Genomic DNA, 17,466 nt, shown 5'->3' on the forward strand with positions numbered 1-17,466 from the left:
CACTCATCTCCATTCCATTTCCATCACCCCAACTCCTGCCCATCCCAGGGCTGCCAAAAGTGGAGGGGAATTACAGGACCAAAATGCTGCTCTGTGCCAAGAGGAAGCATTATCTAAACATGCCTGCACCCCGCCCCCAGACATAATTAATAAACTCAAAGGAAATTAAACCACAAGAAGAAAAAAAATCAAAACAGCAAAACAAACAAAACCAACCCAAAGTGCTTCACGTGAGGTTTGTGGGGAGCAGGCACCGTCAGCCTGGAGAGCCCATCAGAGGTAATTGCAGTCACAGGGCGAGAGGCTAGAACAGCATGAAATGAATCAGTTTAACAGATATTAAATTTGCAAGCCCCGGGCGACAGGACTCCATTCAGTTTATTTGCATTAATCAGGTCAGGAGAGTAACCTTGGTTTTTTCTTCCAGGAGATATCATCAGCTTTATTTGTTTCTCATGTGAAAGTATCATAACGGGCAAACACAACTTGGGAGAGGGCCAGGAGGTCTGTGGCACAGGGAGGAGCAGCACTGCTCTGGGCACAGCTGTTGGCAGTGGGGAGAAAGGCTGGGGGGCACTGAGGGGTGCTGGCTGGATGTCAGGGGAGCAAGCGGCACTGCAGCTCCAGGCACGGCCGTGCTTTTCCTCCTCCTCCTCCCAGCTCCTCCTGGCTCACGCTTTCCCCCAGCAGCATATTTTCCAAGGGTGGGCAATCTGAATCCATTGTCCTCAACACACACTGTCATCTAGAAATGCACAGACCTGTGTAATACACAGACGTGCACGTGAGTACGTGCCGTCTGGGCATGCAGGGAATTAGATTTGATAGCATCTGAGACCTTCCCATCTTTCTCAGGAGCAAGCAATGTGTAAATGTTGCTCCATGTGCATGTAGGCAGTGTGCGGAGCGTGTGCCTCCTGCACCTACAGTGACACAAGCTGGTGCAAAGCTGACACCTGCCCTAAGGGTGTATCTGAAGAACATCGCTTTCTGAGTGATGAGAATTTGAAGTCATAAAGAGGAGCGGAGGGGCTGGTATGCATGCTGAGCCCTTCCTGTCTCCAGCCCAGTGTTCCCCGGTCAGAGCCTGGCCTGGAGGTGAGGGGAGGCTGTTGGTGAGAGAGGTGGTTGGTTGGTGTGGTGGCCCTGCTGTGTCTGGTGGGATTTTGTGATCCAAGCTGACCCTAATGCAGCTGTAGCCACTGCTGCTTGCTCTGCAGTGCACAGAACATTGTGTTGTCTCCTCCAAAGGAAAAGGAAAAAAAGAAAAACAAATATTCCTTGAGATACCACCAAGAAGGGTCTGAGAGCTTGAGCTAGATTGCAATTTGTGTGCCATTCAGAGGGCACTGCTTCCCATTCCTACAGCTTGGCCATCAGTGGCCCTGGTTTTGGAGACCCGAGCTGGCTCGATCCAAACCTTCCTGCAGCACCTGGGAAGAGTTTGGCCATATAGCTCACGTGGATCCTGTGCTTGGTGACTTGCAGGTGACAAAGCACAGTGCATCCTCAGGGCTTCAGCAGTGGCCAGGGCACCAAACTGCACCTGGGTGAGAAATGCCTCCAGGAAGCTGAGCAAAGTGCCTACAAATGGATATTATGGATGAGCACAGATTGGGGTTGAATGGAAAACCCATAGCTCATGTGCTTCAGGGCATGGAAAGAACTCTCCTGACCTTATAAAACGTGCAAGAGAACCCTGCTCAGCAACAGGACATTGCCTGCTGTCCCAGTGGGGAGACAGGGCAGCTGCAGGAGGGGCTGCAGGAGGAACCGGGTCACAGCCATGCATGGCCCAGCAGCACTGCATGCAATGCCTGGGATTCAGTGACTCAGCCTGGGGGGTGTCTCAGAGCAGGATCTGCATGAAGCATCTGCAGACAGATTGTTCCTTACAGTCTTATTTAGTTCCAAACAAGCAAAACAACCCTCTCCTCTTAGGGCTGGTAGTATTATTTATGTATTACCTATGGAATGCACGCATTTGTGGCATATGTGTATGCACGACTCTGCATGGAGGCGGGGGAAGAAAAGCACCTTCCCAAACAGAAGCTGATCTCTGCAGAACTGGAGTGCTTGGCATGGGCTGCACAAGTGCCCAAAGCTGTTGGTGCTGCAGGATCCAGAACAGCACTTGACACTGTTCATGAAGTGGAGGGACTGCATGCTTAGCTTAAACTGAAAAACGCAAACATGAATGCTGTCTTCAAAGCACACCATGACTCACACTAAGTGAGAGAAGGAAAAGCAGTTCTGACTCGCAGTGCCCTTCTCTGGGCTCTGAGCTCCCTTTTTGCCCAGGTTCCCATGACAAAGGCTGAGCCAAGCTCTGCCCTGATATCATCTATGGCCTCCCAGCCTGCTGCTTTCACCAGCAGTTTCAGAAGTTATTGGCCAATCTCAATAAAAACCACAAATGATGACAGAGCCCAGAACTGCAGGAAATCAGTCTGTCCATTCCCATGGACCTGGATGTTTATTTCCAGTGCTGGGTGTCCACTTCCAATGAAAAACCAAAACATCTCCATGGTACCAAGAGCACTGAGTACCACTATCACAGGTATTGGGATTATTTTCAATTTTTTTCATCACTTGCACACATGTATTCAGTTGTCCAGACCTATGATATTATATACAAAAGTAAAATTGCGACCAGAGTGCAACATTAGCTGCATGTCCTGGGCCAGGCTGTGGGAACTGCAGGGTCTGCCACATAACACGTCTTTGTGGGATTTATGTTATAAGGAGAACCTGATCTCATCAGCATCTTCCAGAAGTGAAAACAGCTCAGAAGGGGGTGAAGGGAAACAGAGCCTGCACCTGTCCTGCAGGCAGAGCTCCTTCCTGCCGCCTTGGCCTCCAACAGCAGCCTCCCCTATCCTGATGTCTTGTTTCCCGATGTCATAGAATCATAAAATCATAAAATCACAATGGCATGGGTTGAAAAGGACCACAGTGCTCATCTCGTTCCAACCCCTGCTATATGCAGGTCACCAACCAGCAGCCCAGGCTGCCCAGAGCCACATCCAGCCTGGCCTTGAATGCCTGCAGGGATGGGGCATCCACAGCCTCCTTGGGCAGCCTGTCCCAGTGTGTCCTCCCCAGCTGCCGCAGTGCTGCAACCTCTTTCCTCCAACCTCTGCCAAGGAAGTGTCCTTGCCCTGGGGAGCTTCTTGGTTTGCTGCCTGGGCTCCTCATGCCAGCACACCACTGGTGATGGGCAGGGAGAAAGAGAATGAGGGCAGGAACTCAGTAACTAAATACAAGGGCAGGGCTGCTCCTCCCCAGTCACCAAGTGCAGAATCAAACCCAGAACCAAACCCAGAACGTTGGCCAGGAAGCTGCAGGGCACACTGACGAGGCTGGCTGCTGCCCGGCCCTGCAGCTTGCTGCTGCTGCTGCTGCTGCTGTGTAGACGAAAGCCATCTTCCAGCCAGTGATTTAACATTCCAAGGGAGCAGATTAATGCCTGCAAACTTCTCAGTGGAAGCATTCAGACGCTAATTGGTAGTTGCAAGTAATTAAAGTAATTTACTCAGATTATAAAGAAATTTCTTAACAGTGATTAAGCAACTCCGGGACGTGTGTAGTTGTTTGTAATCACTCCCCCAGGGGGATTAAAGCTCTTGGCTGCATGTAATATGTCTTGTAACACCCTATGGGTCCTGTTGGCTCACGATAGCAACGAACAGCTTGTTGGAAGAGATATAAATCAGGTCTGCACGCACATGAACACACTGCATGGGAATGGCTCTGCTTCATGGCCCGGCTGGGAAGGAGGCACTGTGTCACCAGGGTTTGGTCCATGCGGAACAGCCATGAGCACCAAGGGAGCGCAGGGCAGGGCAGGGGCACAGACTGCAGGGAGAGCTGTGGCCACTGCTCACCGCCCTGCTTTGCTAGCCCATAAAAGAGCGGAAAATCCACTAAAACTGTTGGTTTCATTCTCTGAAAGTAACCACGGAGAAGTGATAAAGCTGTTGAGCTGACACTTAGCTGACGCCTGATACTCACCATTAATACTCAGCCAGCACTAAGCAGCACAGAGCACTCAGTTCTCAGTCTGTGCACCCTGGAGAACCCGTGTCCCACTGGGTGCATTGCCATGGCCCTGCCACAACTTCATCCCTCTCGGCGATGCCCAGAAATAGTGAATGCTGAGGAGGTCCTCCTGCATGGTAACTCCCTCCCAAGCCAGCAGCTGCATTCTAACCATTCTTCAATTTATCTTGAGAAGATGCTTGGAATAAAGAATGGCAAGTAGTTCACAAAGCTGGCAGCAAAAGGGTGCAATTTTACCTGCAGAAAGTAATGTTGAGCAAACAGGGAGCTCATCTCCTGCCATTACTCTGGCACATCATTTTGGTGTTTGCATTCTGCAATTTTTTGGCCAAACGAAACCCATTGTTCTTCTTTATTTTCTTCCTCCTCTCTAAAGACAACAGAGAAAGGACGGAGCGAATGCACATTTTGTTTGTTTGCTTTTGGGAATGCGTGCCTGGAAAGGAGGCATTGTTCTGAAGGACAGAAATACACAGAAACACACAGCAATACCACAACCTTCAGCATTGCCCAGAGTGAACCCTCAGCACTGCATTCAGTGCCTCGTGGCCGTCGCTCCATTGTGCAGCACAGGACATGCTTCCCAGCCTCAAATATAAATAGGTTTCTCTGTGTTCTGTTTACAGTGTGTAGAAATCTGATTTTCCCTAATGGTCCTTTATAAATAGTTTCCACCCACCCTCTGCTTGAAAGCTTCTCTGACTCACATTGGAAATTAGGTTCTTCCCCTCCTCGCTATTGAGAACAATTATAGCTCTTTGTTCAATGGGAATTAAGAAGCATGAGGGCTGAATCCATCCACAGGAAAATTGTCACTCTCTTTTGTTTTCCGCCCGCAGTAATTATCCTGCCAACAGCTCACTCTGACATCCTCAAACCCTCCATGCAGGCATTCCCAGCCCAGCTCCAGTCCCAGCCCAGCCCCAACCCAGTCCCAGCCCCTTTCCAGCCCCAGCCCCAGCCCCAGCGCAGCCCATCAGGTTGGGAGGGGGACCAGAAGAGCAGCTACTCCTTAGGTACAACTAAGGCCCTGATTATTTCTCAGAGAAGGTTTCCTCCCTTTCTTGCTGTGGAGGATACACACAGAGCCCAGCGGGGCAGAGGTGTCCTCCCTCGGGAATGCTGAAGCCCCCTGGCTGGCTCTTGTCCTTGCCCAGCTGCATCTCATCTCCCTGCACTCCCCCCAGGTTCTGGCAGTGCTGATGCTTGGATGGGTGGCTCAGGGCTGCCACCTCAGCTCTCACTGCAGCACCTCCAGGTGGCCCCAGCTCAGGGTGAGGGCACAGTGCTTTGGTGACAAAGTGGGAACAGAAGGAGCAGGGAAGGAGGCCAGGAGAGCTGCCCAGTGAACAGACACTTTCCTCTTTCTGCAAGTCTCCTCCAATGTGAAACTCCTATTTAAAGAACACAACTAAATCTTACTCGATTTTTTTAAGGATCCAAAATGAGTAACCATTGACCCCTCCAGCCACACACTCATTTTTCATTAAGCTGCTCCTTGGATCTTATAAGCAGGGAGAGAGAGAACAAGCAGGCGAGTGAGTGAAAACAACCAACAGTGCCCCGGGGCTATAATAACCGAGGTAGGAACATTTTAAATTATACCTTGGGTCAAAATGATTTTAGATTGATCAGAAACCAAAATTACCCCAGAGTTCCAGTTGATTGTCTGTGTCTCGAGTTCATCTGGAGGCTGCATTTCTCCAGCAGTCCCCATTATCATTATTATGAGGTGCGTGTATACATTGACCCTGTTATTTTAAGCAACAGAGGAGAGAAGCCTGCCCCAAACTGCAGAGCCCCACAGCTGCGGGCGGTGCCCCGGCTGGAGAAGTGTGTGCCCGCCAGCTCTGCCCTCGTCTGGGGACAAGGATCCATGCAGTGCCCTCACCGGTGGGCTCTGAGCAGAAAATGCAGTGCTGAAGGTGGCAGCTCATGCTACACTGCACACAGTGGTTGGAGAGAGGAGATGTGCACAACAAGGACAGTATTGGTTTCTCATTACCGAGGCAGTACTAACAAGACAAGACTATTTAGCTGTGATTTGGAAAATAACAGAGGGCTTTAACTCAGAAAGCTGCTGGTGCTCTGCTGTGTCCCTGTGCACCCATGGGCCCCTGTGTCCCCCAGGGCTGCAGCCCAGCACGCAGTCCCTACTGTGTCGGTGCTGCGGTGTGTGGCTGCACGTGGAGACCCCCATCCACCTCTGCTCCCCCAAAGTATGCTTTCTGAATGCCTTCCCCAACACCTGTGCTTAGCAACTTGACCAACAACAAACTCTCACCCTAACGGTTTAGAAACACAGAAAGGCCTGGGTTGCAGAGGCCCACAGCGCTCATCCAGTTCCAACCCCCTGCTATGTGCAGGTCACCAACCAGCAGCCCAGGCTGCCCAGAGCCACATCCAGCCTGGCCTCGGATGCCTGCAGGGATGGGGCATCCACAGCCTCCTTGGGCAACCTGTCCCAGTGCCTCACCACCCTCTGGGGGAAAAACTTCCTCCTCGTATCCAACCTAAACCTCCTCTATCTCAGTTTAAAACCATCCCCCCTTGTCCTATTGCTATCCACCCTTGTAAACAGCCATTGCCCCTCCTGTTTCTTGGATCTGAAATAGTTTCTTCAATTTCTCAAGACAAACCACCTCAATAGGTTTCCAAACCATCCCAGAACAGCAGTCTTCTTCTGTTTCATCACCATATTCTGGGTTTTCCAGTGTTTTTGGTGCTGCGCCCTTCTGTTGCTCTCCAGGAGAGATTTGTGAAAAACCAAAACCAAGCAAAATTATTTCCAAACAGATTCAGCTTTGGTCATTTTTCCCCCAGAAATCAACTATCTCCATTGACTTCATGGATCATGCAGGAAGCGAAGCGCCTGAGCTACGACCCAAAGGTGAGAGCTCCTGGATCTGATTACCAGGCCGAAGCACTGAGGTCCCAGACATTTATTTGTGTTGAGAAGGAAACAAAACATCCCATGGACTGACAGCCCACAAAGGGAAAGGAAAAAGTTTCTAGAAAAAGCAAACAAATTGTAGGTACGCTTGTGCTACATGAGTTTTAACTAAAGCCTCTCCTCTCCGCAGAGCAACAGCAAACGCAGTGGGAAATAAAAACAAAATTACCACTGCAAAGCCTATAATTGCATTTCAAAACCTACAGCCATTAATTCCCACAAGCGCCAGGATCAGAACTGCAAATAACAGCAGCCAATGTGCTCTGCATTGGGGGAGATGCTCCACAAGCTGAATGAAAACGCTTTCTCTGCGTGTAGGGTTTTTTCACGTGTGCCTTTTACCCCAAATGAAGTAACTGCTTCTATAACGCTGCCTGACATCCCTCATCATGAGCAGAGCGTGGGGTGGATTTGTGGATGACTGTGTCTGTGAGGGAGCCGCTCATCACCAGGACCCCACATTCCCACGCAGCCGTTGCAGCGCCATGAGCACAGCATGGGCAGGGACAGCAGCCCTGGGCTGAGCGCTGGTAATGGGACCTGGGGAGATGGCAGCATCCCTGTGCTGGACCCATCTGCTGGAGTCATCGGACCCGTGGCACAGGGTACAAGGTTCAGCAAATGCAAACTGGGTTTCATGGTCATTAGCTCCACTCCCAAATAACCTGTATTTTAATTCAGCTTTAATTAAAAAGGGGGAAAAATATGCCCAGCTAAACAATTTCCAAGCAGAAGATGGGCCGGAGCAATAGAGCATTCCTTTGACCTAACAGGCCTGACTTTCTGAAACTTTTAATTAAAAACAACACAGATTTGGCCACGCTAGATTGCCCAGAGAGCCAGGCCTTTGAAGAGCTGTAATTACGGCTGCTCAGCCCTGTGCAGGGCGCTCTGCAGAGGCACTGTGGCTCAGGGCAGCCTCTCTTCGCAGTCTCTCTTTGCACTGGGCATGGATGGGACCAGAGATGCGCTGAGCTCACTGACCAGCCTGGGAGAAACAATTCAGTTCTGATGGAGGGAGAAGAAAACATGGCATGGTTTGAAGCAGGATTTCTGTTGTGGCTTCAAGGAGAGTACACTGCTCTCCCAGTAAAGGAGGAGAATTCAATCATTTCCCCTGAGCATGGGTGGATTCATGCTGCTGTCGGATGGGAAGCTGGAAAGAGAAAACATTTTGAAGACATCAGAACGAGGGGGCAGGAAAACATGAGTGTCTGCACAATAAAATTAAAAAAAAAAAAAGAAAAGAAGAAAGAAATATGAGTTAAAGATGGAGCTGCTTTAGGAATGAAAGAGCTGTGACAGGCATGTGTTGATGCCACCAGGCATAACAGAGAAAGAAAGAAAAATCTAGATGGTGTTTTTTTAGCATTTACTCCGAAAACACTTGCTGAACACAGAGCAATCTCTTTGATATGAAGGTTAATTGAAAGAAATGGTGCAGACCCTTTGGAACACTGTCTTAAACAGTCCAAAAAACAAAATATTGGGGCAAATGAAGGAAGACAATGGAAGTGCAGAGCAGAAAAGAGACAGTATGGGGACGACATGGGGAGCATCTGGGAGCAGCACCTGGCATTGCCCGATAGCATCATCCCACAGCATCGTCCCACTCCTGCCCCACTGTTGCTGGGTCTCTCCATGCAGTGCTGGTGGCTGGCATGAACTCAGCAGTGCCAGGTGCAAAATGTTACAGCACTTTTCCCAAATAGCACTGCAAAGCAGAAAGTGAGGCAGAAAAGGTAGGAAGTGAAAGTCGGACTCAGAATCTCCTCCCGAGGCCTTAACTCCAGCTTTGGATTGGGGTGTGAATGCCCACTTAAGGGCAGTTTTTTAGCAGCCTGGCAATCCTGCTCTCTATTCTTCCCCCAGACGTCTTTGTTCCTCCAGATTCTGCCCAGAATGACAAATGAAAGCTCTGAGCTGGGAAGTGAGGAACACTTCCTGGGGTCTGCAGCTCCAGCAGAACCACAATGGGGCATCAGCGTCACAGGGGAACTTCTGTGCAATGGCATCCACGTGATCTGGGGATCAAAAAGCATTTCAGATCCCAACTGCTGGATGTTCTTCTGAACACCTGGTGTTGACTCCAGTCAGCACTTCCCCACACCAGGCTGACAGAGCCATGTATTGGTGTGGGCTTGTGGGACACGAGCAGCTCCCAGCAGCTCGCTGTGCTCCCAGGGCAGTGTGCACCCAGGGCTGGCCCTGCCTGTGGCAACGCCAGGCTCCATCAGCAGCACGGGAGCTGTGCTGCAGTTGGCCACACGAGGCTCATGGCACTGTTTGTGCTGAATGTGACGAGCTCTTACCAATCGCGTTTGCCTTCAGAACTCTCTTTCCTGCAGATCCTCAACGAATCAGCTGTTGAAGTCTCCCACTGCGAGCGTTCTTGCCAGAAAAAGTTGACGGTGCTAATGTTTGTGGAGCTGGGATACTAAAGGGGGAAGAAGCAGCAAAAGCAAACTCATCTCAGCCAGCAAATATTTGCGGAAAAATGCTTGCATTATCTGCCCCAATCAGTCCCTGATGTTGCACCCCCGCCCAGCAGAGATTGATAGCTGCAGACCCAGCCTCCTTCCTTTCATGAATGAAGATGCAGCTGTGTTTTCTTTGTGCATACTCCCTTATTGAAGTCTTTGAAAAATATTCTGTATAGAAACAATTCTGTCGACACATCAGTTTTCTCTGTGTTTTCCTCTTCCCCCTCATTCTTTACCATTAAGGACATTTGCATGAAAATGGGCGCAGTATTTCTGAATCCATCACCTGGCATCTGGGTGTCTTCTGCTGCCCTTCCGATGAGGTCATTTCCTCCACGTATGACGTCACAGCCTTGGGGGCGATGCTGGAGGACAGTGGCTGTGGGGCAACCCCTGGCCCTCAGCTCCTTACCCCCCTGGGAAGGGCTGCTGGGGGTCGAGTATGTGCGTGATGCAATGCATGCACAGTGCACAGTAGGGTTGATGTGCATGTGCATGGAGCTCTACCTGTTCTGCAATATGAGGCAGAAACCTCCTCCTGGGAAAACATCTCATCTGCCCCATCAGGACCCAAAGCATTCAGGGATGGAATAGGAAGTGCAGAAATACCTCGCAGGATTGCCTGGTGCAAAGAGGTTTTCCAGGGAACAAAGCAGCCCCATATTTCTCAACATCCACAGGTGATTTCTTTCTGACTTTCTGGTGTGGAGCTCTCCTGCCCCTGTGCTCTCCATCTCACCGTGAACTTTCTGCTCAGGAGAGTGCAGCAAGCCTGAAGCCCATGGCCTCTCCCCTCAATCAGCATTCTCCCAGCAGACCTAAGAGGAGTGTGGAGGCTAAAGCAGGGACAGGCATCAGAGCCCCCCAGACAGCACAAGAAAACTTGTCCAGTCAATAGATCGGAGAGCCCAGGTATGATCCCAGATCAATCTGATTTGGAGTAGGAATTTAAATCTCTCATTACTGTCATGGCCTCAACCTTTCCTTCCTGTATTTACCGGATGGTGTTTTTCCATCTTATCTCCTTTCATCACAATCTTGTTTCCGCCTGCTGGAATCACTGCATTCCTGATCTAGATGCAGCTCAAACCCTGGGAACAGATGCTATTGTCAACTTTTATTAGGTTATTGCCTTAAGAAAGGAGGATATCGGTGCGGTCACTGCCGCAGAGCGAGGCTCCCTCTCCCCCCGAGGCGCAGTGAGCGCCCATCACAGCCCCCAGTGCCCACAGTGACAGCAAATCGCTGCTGTGTTCAGCCACATGAGGAGGCCTTCCTTCCCTGGACTAAGAAAATGAGAAACCCACCTGAGCTATTTGTGTTACCTCAGGTATTTGTATTCCGCTTAAAGCGCCGCGCTCCCCTCCTGCCCGCCGAACGCCATCCTTCCAATTACGCCGAGGTTCATCCCCTGGCCTCATGCTTTGCTCCTTCTCTGTTTATGCATTTATTATTTACACACAGGCCTCCAGCTGCAACTCACATGCTGGAAAATGCTCATTCAGTGCTGTGTTCGGTGGAAGATAAGAGAGGCAGGAGAGCTGCCAGCTCTGTGCGGGGGGATGGAAGAAACAACACCCGCTGCCTTTTTCCTCCGCTCCTGTTGGGAACTCAAACTCAGCTCCCAGGGGCCAACAGAAAGCACTGCTGATGGCTGAGCACTTTCTAGAGCAAGGGATGCAACAGTGTGAGCCCTTGTGGAGCTCTGCAAAAATGTTCTTGTTGGGTGCACAGCCGTGCAGCCGTGCCAGGACGTGCTGCAGGGCTCTGTCCTGCTGAAGGCATTGTGCTGCTGCTGTGGTTTGCACTGCTTTGAGAGCCACCAGGAGTGGTGGCAGGCTGAGATTGATGCAAGCTGCAGCTTGCTAAGTCCTGTAATGCATAACCTTGTGGTTCCCGAGCCTTTGTATGGATGAGGAAGGTTTGGGGAGTCTTTGTATGGAATATGTACATACCTCTGGGAAGGCCTCTGAATGCGTGTAAACAAAAAGACCTTTTTGTACAATTATGTGTGATAGGAGGAGAGTATCCTCCACATATCCAGAGCTGATATTAAAGAATGCTTAATTTCTAACACTCCAACTTGAGTCTTAGACAGTTTTTTGATCAACCACTTTATGGTAACAGGGTGAGGCTGAGTTGACTTGGGCTCAGCTTTGGTGCCATTCCGGAGCCCAAAGAACAGGGGGAATAACCCCGGAGCTGATGTGATGCAGGAAGTGGAAGCAGTGCTGGAAGTGGGGCACCCACAGCCATACCTGAGCCATGGGCAAAAGGAAAGAATGAGAGAAAGGCAGCGCAGGAAGGGAAATGTGCAAGAAAGCAGGCGAAGCTGTGCTTTTAGGGAGTGAGCTTTGGTTTACATTTGATTATGCTTTCCTGGCAGACATCCCAGAGTGCTGAGCATTTTCTGTGTGTGTGCCCTGGGGAGGTGGGGGTGTGCAGTGAGGGAGCAGAGGCACGGCTGCTCCCTGCAACTAACCCTGGCCTGCACCTAGGTTTGAGGGACTGGAACCACACTGTGGGTGCTGCTGAACCTGGGTGCTGCAGAGCGGGTGAGGCAGAGTCTGCCTTCCTCGTCCCCTTTGGCTGCCTGCTGGGCACTGCCTCTGTCCTGCCCTGCATTCCCATCTCGTGCTGCCAGCTGCAGGCATGGTCATTCCTGCACATCCCACACCTGCTCTCTGCTGCTGATTGTGACCACACTGCTGCTGCGAGGTAAAGCTCCAGACCCATTAGACTGATGGAAATACTTTGCTTCATCAGCCTCCATGCCTGCTGGTTTGCATCCGAACCACAGCAAGTTCAGCAAAGAAATGACAAAGGCAACTTCTTGTCAGAGCAATTTGAGCTGCCCCCATCACTCCCAGCGTTCTACACCTCTGAAGTCAGGTTTGGTCCTCCCACTGCTTCTCCCCACATCCCATCTTGTAGCAGAACTCTGGCTGCAATTAAACACTGCCTTGGCTCTGGTGGCATTTCAGTTGAAAAAAAAGTACATAGAGAAGGAAAGAGTATATAGCGATCATGTGAGCAGTTGCACGGGGCTCTTTGCAATCAGTGGATATGTGCAGGCCCTGCAATGTACAAAGCAGGAGCAGCTCGGTGGGGACAGCTGTCCCGTGGCCCCGCTGCAGCAGCAGTGAGGATCCCATGTCCCCATCCCAGCTCTGCAGGAGTCACCTTCTGTGTATGCAATCACATCTGTAACCTGTGATCTGGGAAGTGTGCATAAATTCCATTTAGAAGCTGCATTCCAGCACAGCCTGAAGACTCCCCTTCCACCCACAAACTTTGGCTTCCCTTTGCTCTCTTTTCTCCTCTCTCGGTTTTTCCCCGTGGTGCTGATGTGTGCAGCCCAGGGGTTGGCAGAGTGGAGACACTGTGCAGGAGGAAGGGAGGAAGAGAAGGGAGCCATCAGCTGCATGAGGGAACTGCAGCAGGGACATGGGCCGCAATGGGAGCTGCCTTCCTTTTATTTATTGCAGCAGTGCAGGGGATTTGGAACGAGCTGCATTGGGTAATGGGCTATAATTTGGTCCAGGTTTTCTGAATACATTGTTGAGTATCCAAAAGTGAAAAAAGGAATGAAAACTCCAAGGAAATTTCTGGGAGGAGGCAGAGAGCGGAGCTGAATGCCTGCGTGCTGTCAGAGACTCCTTTCTCACGGGGCAGCTCCTTGCATCATCCACCAGCTCAGCAAATTGCAGCTTAATCCTTTGTGGTGGCTTTGGGAAGGGATGAGGCTGGGAAGGGAGCGGGTGGGAACGCAGAGCTGTGTGCACCCTTCCGCAGGCACCAGGCACGGCAGGCGTGGCAGTGCCTGCTCCTGACACATCACCGGACACTTCTTCTATTCCCAAAAGAAGATCCCATGAAGCTGAACCCATGGGATGGTTAAAGCCTTCTGCTGGCCTCCAGGCAGCCCCAACACTCGCATCCCCTCTTGTTTCTTTTCCTGTAACTGACTCCTCTCCTGCCAGCTTTGGGAGCCCTCCACCCAGCAAAGCAAGGAAAGCAGAAGCGAGGAGCCAGCAGAGGTGGGCTGAGCGAAGGTGAGGGGCTGGGAGTACTCCGAAGGCAAGGAGCACACGGTGAGGGGCTGAGGGTGTTCTGAAGGCAAGGAGCACATAGAGCATCCCCCCCCCCACATGCACAAGGAACTATCGTGCTGCTTCTTGCTGCTGCCGAATGCCTGAGGGAGGGAGGGTTTCAAAGAGCTCATCCCAAGGCCACATCTGCTGCTGCTGCTGCATGTGTTTAAAACAACTCATTAAAGTTCCTGAAAGGCCTAAAAAATGAGTAATTCTCTAAATGAGCGAGTCTATAATAGCCCTCTAATAAGCTCTAATAGGAGACTTGTGTGCTGCCGAGCGTGCTGCCGTGGAGTGGGCAGTGTGGGGCAGGATGGGATCGGCTGGGAGCAAGGGGACAGGGCAGGAGCAGGGGGTGACCCAATGTCACAAAGTGGAAGCCCTGAGAACTGGGACTGTGGTCTCAGCAATGTGGCAGTGCCACCACGAGGGCTGGGTCCAGTGAGCAGAGGGAGCTTTCATTTTCCTTCTGGCACAGACCCCAGCAGGGAGGAGAAGGAGGAAGTGAAGCCCCTCAGAATAAGGTTGGATGCACATCTCTCTGCTCACACCCACCCTACTGGCAGCTCCTCCATGGGACCGCAATGTGACTGAGATGTGCCAGCACTGCGGTGACATTGGGAGGTGGTACTGGGTGGGTTGGTGAGACCACTTCCCTCCACAGTGAGCAGCATGGCAGCACGTGCTGCTTTCTCACCAAACACCTTCCCTTGCTGTTACGCCCTCCTGAGCATCGTCTGTGGGATGGATCTACCAGCTTTCACCAGGGCTGGGGCTGGCATGCGTTCAGCAATGTCCCACTGCATTGCAAGCGAGCAGATGACATTTCCTGGGCTTGCGGAGTTGGAATGTATCAGAAACTTCAGGATTCAAGATGTTCCTCTCTTGTTGTGAACAGTGTGTGCTGCTATATTGGTGAGATGATGTACCAGGCTGCTGGCACTGCTACATGTGTGACATCATGGTGGGACATAACTCACAGAGCTGAGCTGCACGTCCTGCCCCACAGCTCAGCCTGTGGGGTGAGGCTGCTTCTCTCTTACAGGAGTAGAACATGGATGGGAAGCTGAGCCAGGCTGACCCACAGAGCTACCTCTGCATGGAGCACGGAGCTGCTGGGAGGAACAGGACAGCTGGTAACTGCAGCCCCGCGGTGCCTTGGGTAAGATGTTGGCTGCACATTGCTTCTTACATCTGTGATCTGGGGGCATACAGGGGCCTGAAGTGATGCCTGTCATGGAGAAAACATCATCAGGTAAAGAAGACCTGAGAAACAGGAGTGAAATTTTACCAAACACCCTGCGAGGCAGGGGAAGGAAATCCATCACTCCCACTTGACCTCACGGGTTGCAAGTCAAGATTTCTTTCAAGTTGTGTCTAGGTTAACTTTGACTCCTAAACTCTCGGGGTTGTCACTGTGTGTTATTAAACAACACTTAACCCAAACCAAAGCTTCTCCACTGCCGCCGGGGTGTTACCCTGATTTCCTCTTTCTGAGGTCACCTGAGCTGGAATTAGGAGTCAGAAGTGAGTCAGACGTTTCTCACCAGACTTCAGGGCTGTGAAATTGGTGGATGTATCAATTAGTAATCCTGCAGCGCCTTCTCCTTCTTCCGGAGCACGCGCAGCATTTGTGCACAGCCCGCAGCTTGGAGGCACGGCTGCGTCACGGCCCCATGTCAGCACAGCAGCGTGGGCTGCGTTTATTTATCCAGTTGTCTTTATTAAATTCCAGTTAGTCATCCAGGTGTCCTGTCCAAGAGGAAGGTCAGGGGGAGGAAAGGAAATGGAAGAGAAACAAAATTGAGCTGGTGAGATACACAGATGCATCCTTTGCTGTGCTCAGGGATGCAAATGTGCTGCTTGTGGTCACCCACAGGATGAAGGAATGTGGTGTGTGTGTGTGTGTGTGAGTGTGAGTGTGTGTGTGTGAGTGTGGGTATGTGTGTGTGAGTGTGGGTATGTGTGTGTGAGTGTATGTGCTGACAACAACACTACCAACAATCGCAAAGGACGGTAAATCTCTCTGCACACAAACTGGGCTGAATCTTTGATAGAGAACTTGAAGTTGAGGCCAGAGAGATCTATTTGATTCCTCATCCAGAGGCCTGGACTGCAGTGTTAGAGCTGACTGAGCTCCCTCACAGCTCCCTGCAGGGGCTGGAGCACCTGATGCCATGTGGACAGAATGCAGCCACTGTCCCTTCCTTGTTAGGAGCTGGAGATGAAATGTTGCAGCCTCACTGACTGCAGAAGTGTACTCATGAGGCTGCAGAGTGAAGATGCTGGGAGCAGGAAACGTGCAGGCTCATCTGCAGGATGTTGTTGAAGACTGCAGGTCATTTTTGCAGGCTGCAGGATGTGGCTGCAGGCTGCAGGAGACTTTCTCTCTGTTGGAGGCAGCAGGTTCCCACAGTATGGAGCTGGGCAGGCTGCTGCTCATCTCTGCCCTGCACTGGGGGTGCACCCCACGGGCACAGGGTGCAGGAATAAGCAGAATGACCTAGGGCTGGAGGCAGGGGACATATCATGGAGGACCATGGTGATGGGAACAGCTTCTCCAAGCACACAAAGCACCAAGTTCTGTGTGTTCCCCAAAATTTGGGCTCTGATGAAAACTGGAGCCACAGATGCTGCTTCCACCCCCCAAAAGGCAAGTTTCTCTGGAAACCAGGGAAGAGGGGGGAAATCCTCCCACGTCCCAGCTGCCCGCCCAGCTCGTGGCTGCAGAGCTGCTTTCCTCCCCCTCTCTCACACCTCCCTCCATCTCTGCAATTCCCTTGGAGATGTTAGATCATTTTTCCAGCTCCTCCAGGTGTCCATAAAACCAGCCACGGATTCCTCCATGGAGAGGGAGCAGCAGCGAGGAGGAAACCTGAAGCCATAGCGGTGCCCCCTCCCCGTGCATTTTCCTGGGCAGAACCCCAACTTGGCAGAAGGGAGGGGGCACCCAGGGCTGCCCAGGGGGCTGACTCAAGCAGGACCCTGCAGGGGGGTGGCAGGTTGCCACGTCCACTGGATGAACATCATGGGGCTATTGCTGGTGCAGAGCCCAACTGGCACAGCCGGGTCCAGCTCTCACTGCTGGGCTGCGCCCGGATGGTTTGAGGATGAGGTGGTGGTGGGCAGCCATTCACTGCTTGAGTTCGTCATGTCTGGAAACCAAAGCACTGCCTGCTGGGATGGGGCTGCGGGGGGTATGGGAGGGTGAGCAGAAAGGGGGTGCAGAAAAGAGGCAATTTCTTCTTTTCTTCTGATTCCTCCTTTTTTTTTCTTTTTTGTAGGCAGAAATGATCTCATGTTTTGTCTAATCTAAATTCTGTCAAGCAAGCAGGGAGAAAGAAAAAAAAGGGGATGGAAAGCAAGCAAGAGAAGACTATGCAGCTAATAAAAATCTGTGAGACACATGTTGGTGAGCTGGGACACCAAGAGGGGCAGAGCAGAGCTCTGTGCTGGGGGTGCACAGAGCACCATGGCTGCAGCCTCCCCATCCCCAGGGACACCCCAAGACCGGGAGGCAGCACCACCGGAGGGTGCTGATGGGGCTGGGTGTGCAGCTGGAGCTGGAGCTGAGTCCACCTCCCTGCCCATCCAGCCCTCCAACATTACCGAAGAGGAAAGGGTTGCAAACCTGTCAGGGCTTTTTCTTTGCTGGTCTGTCCCATCTCACTCTGATGGAGCAATCTCCTGGGCTGTGTGTGTGGAGGAGCCCAGGAGGAGGCGTAGAAAATCCTTTTCTTGCTGTTCTCACCCTCCAAAAAGGTTTTCATACTTTCTTGGAAATTAAATCCCAGAGGGATTTCATGGCCTTTATTTCGTTCTCCCGGCGTCCCCATGCAGAGGAGTTCAGAGTTGTATTCAGGCAAGGCCAGGG

The 17,466-nt window shown here is 51.5% G+C and overlaps 1 long non-coding RNA gene across 1 annotated transcript; it reads right to left on the reverse strand.

Moving 5' to 3' along the window:
- Positions 1 to 7,007: 7,007 nt before the first annotated feature.
- LOC116216940 lies at positions 7,008 to 11,557 on the reverse strand. Its single transcript, XR_004160678.1, has 3 exons — positions 10,824 to 11,557; positions 9,328 to 9,452; positions 7,008 to 8,171 (listed from the first exon to the last, which is right to left on the reverse strand). It is a non-coding gene; the product is annotated as an uncharacterized LOC116216940 (long non-coding RNA).
- Positions 11,558 to 17,466: the final 5,909 nt, after the last annotated feature.

This window comes from Meleagris gallopavo, chromosome 9, assembly GCF_000146605.3.
Source record: "Meleagris gallopavo isolate NT-WF06-2002-E0010 breed Aviagen turkey brand Nicholas breeding stock chromosome 9, Turkey_5.1, whole genome shotgun sequence".
In the NCBI taxonomy this organism is placed as follows: domain Eukaryota; kingdom Metazoa; phylum Chordata; class Aves; order Galliformes; family Phasianidae; genus Meleagris; species Meleagris gallopavo.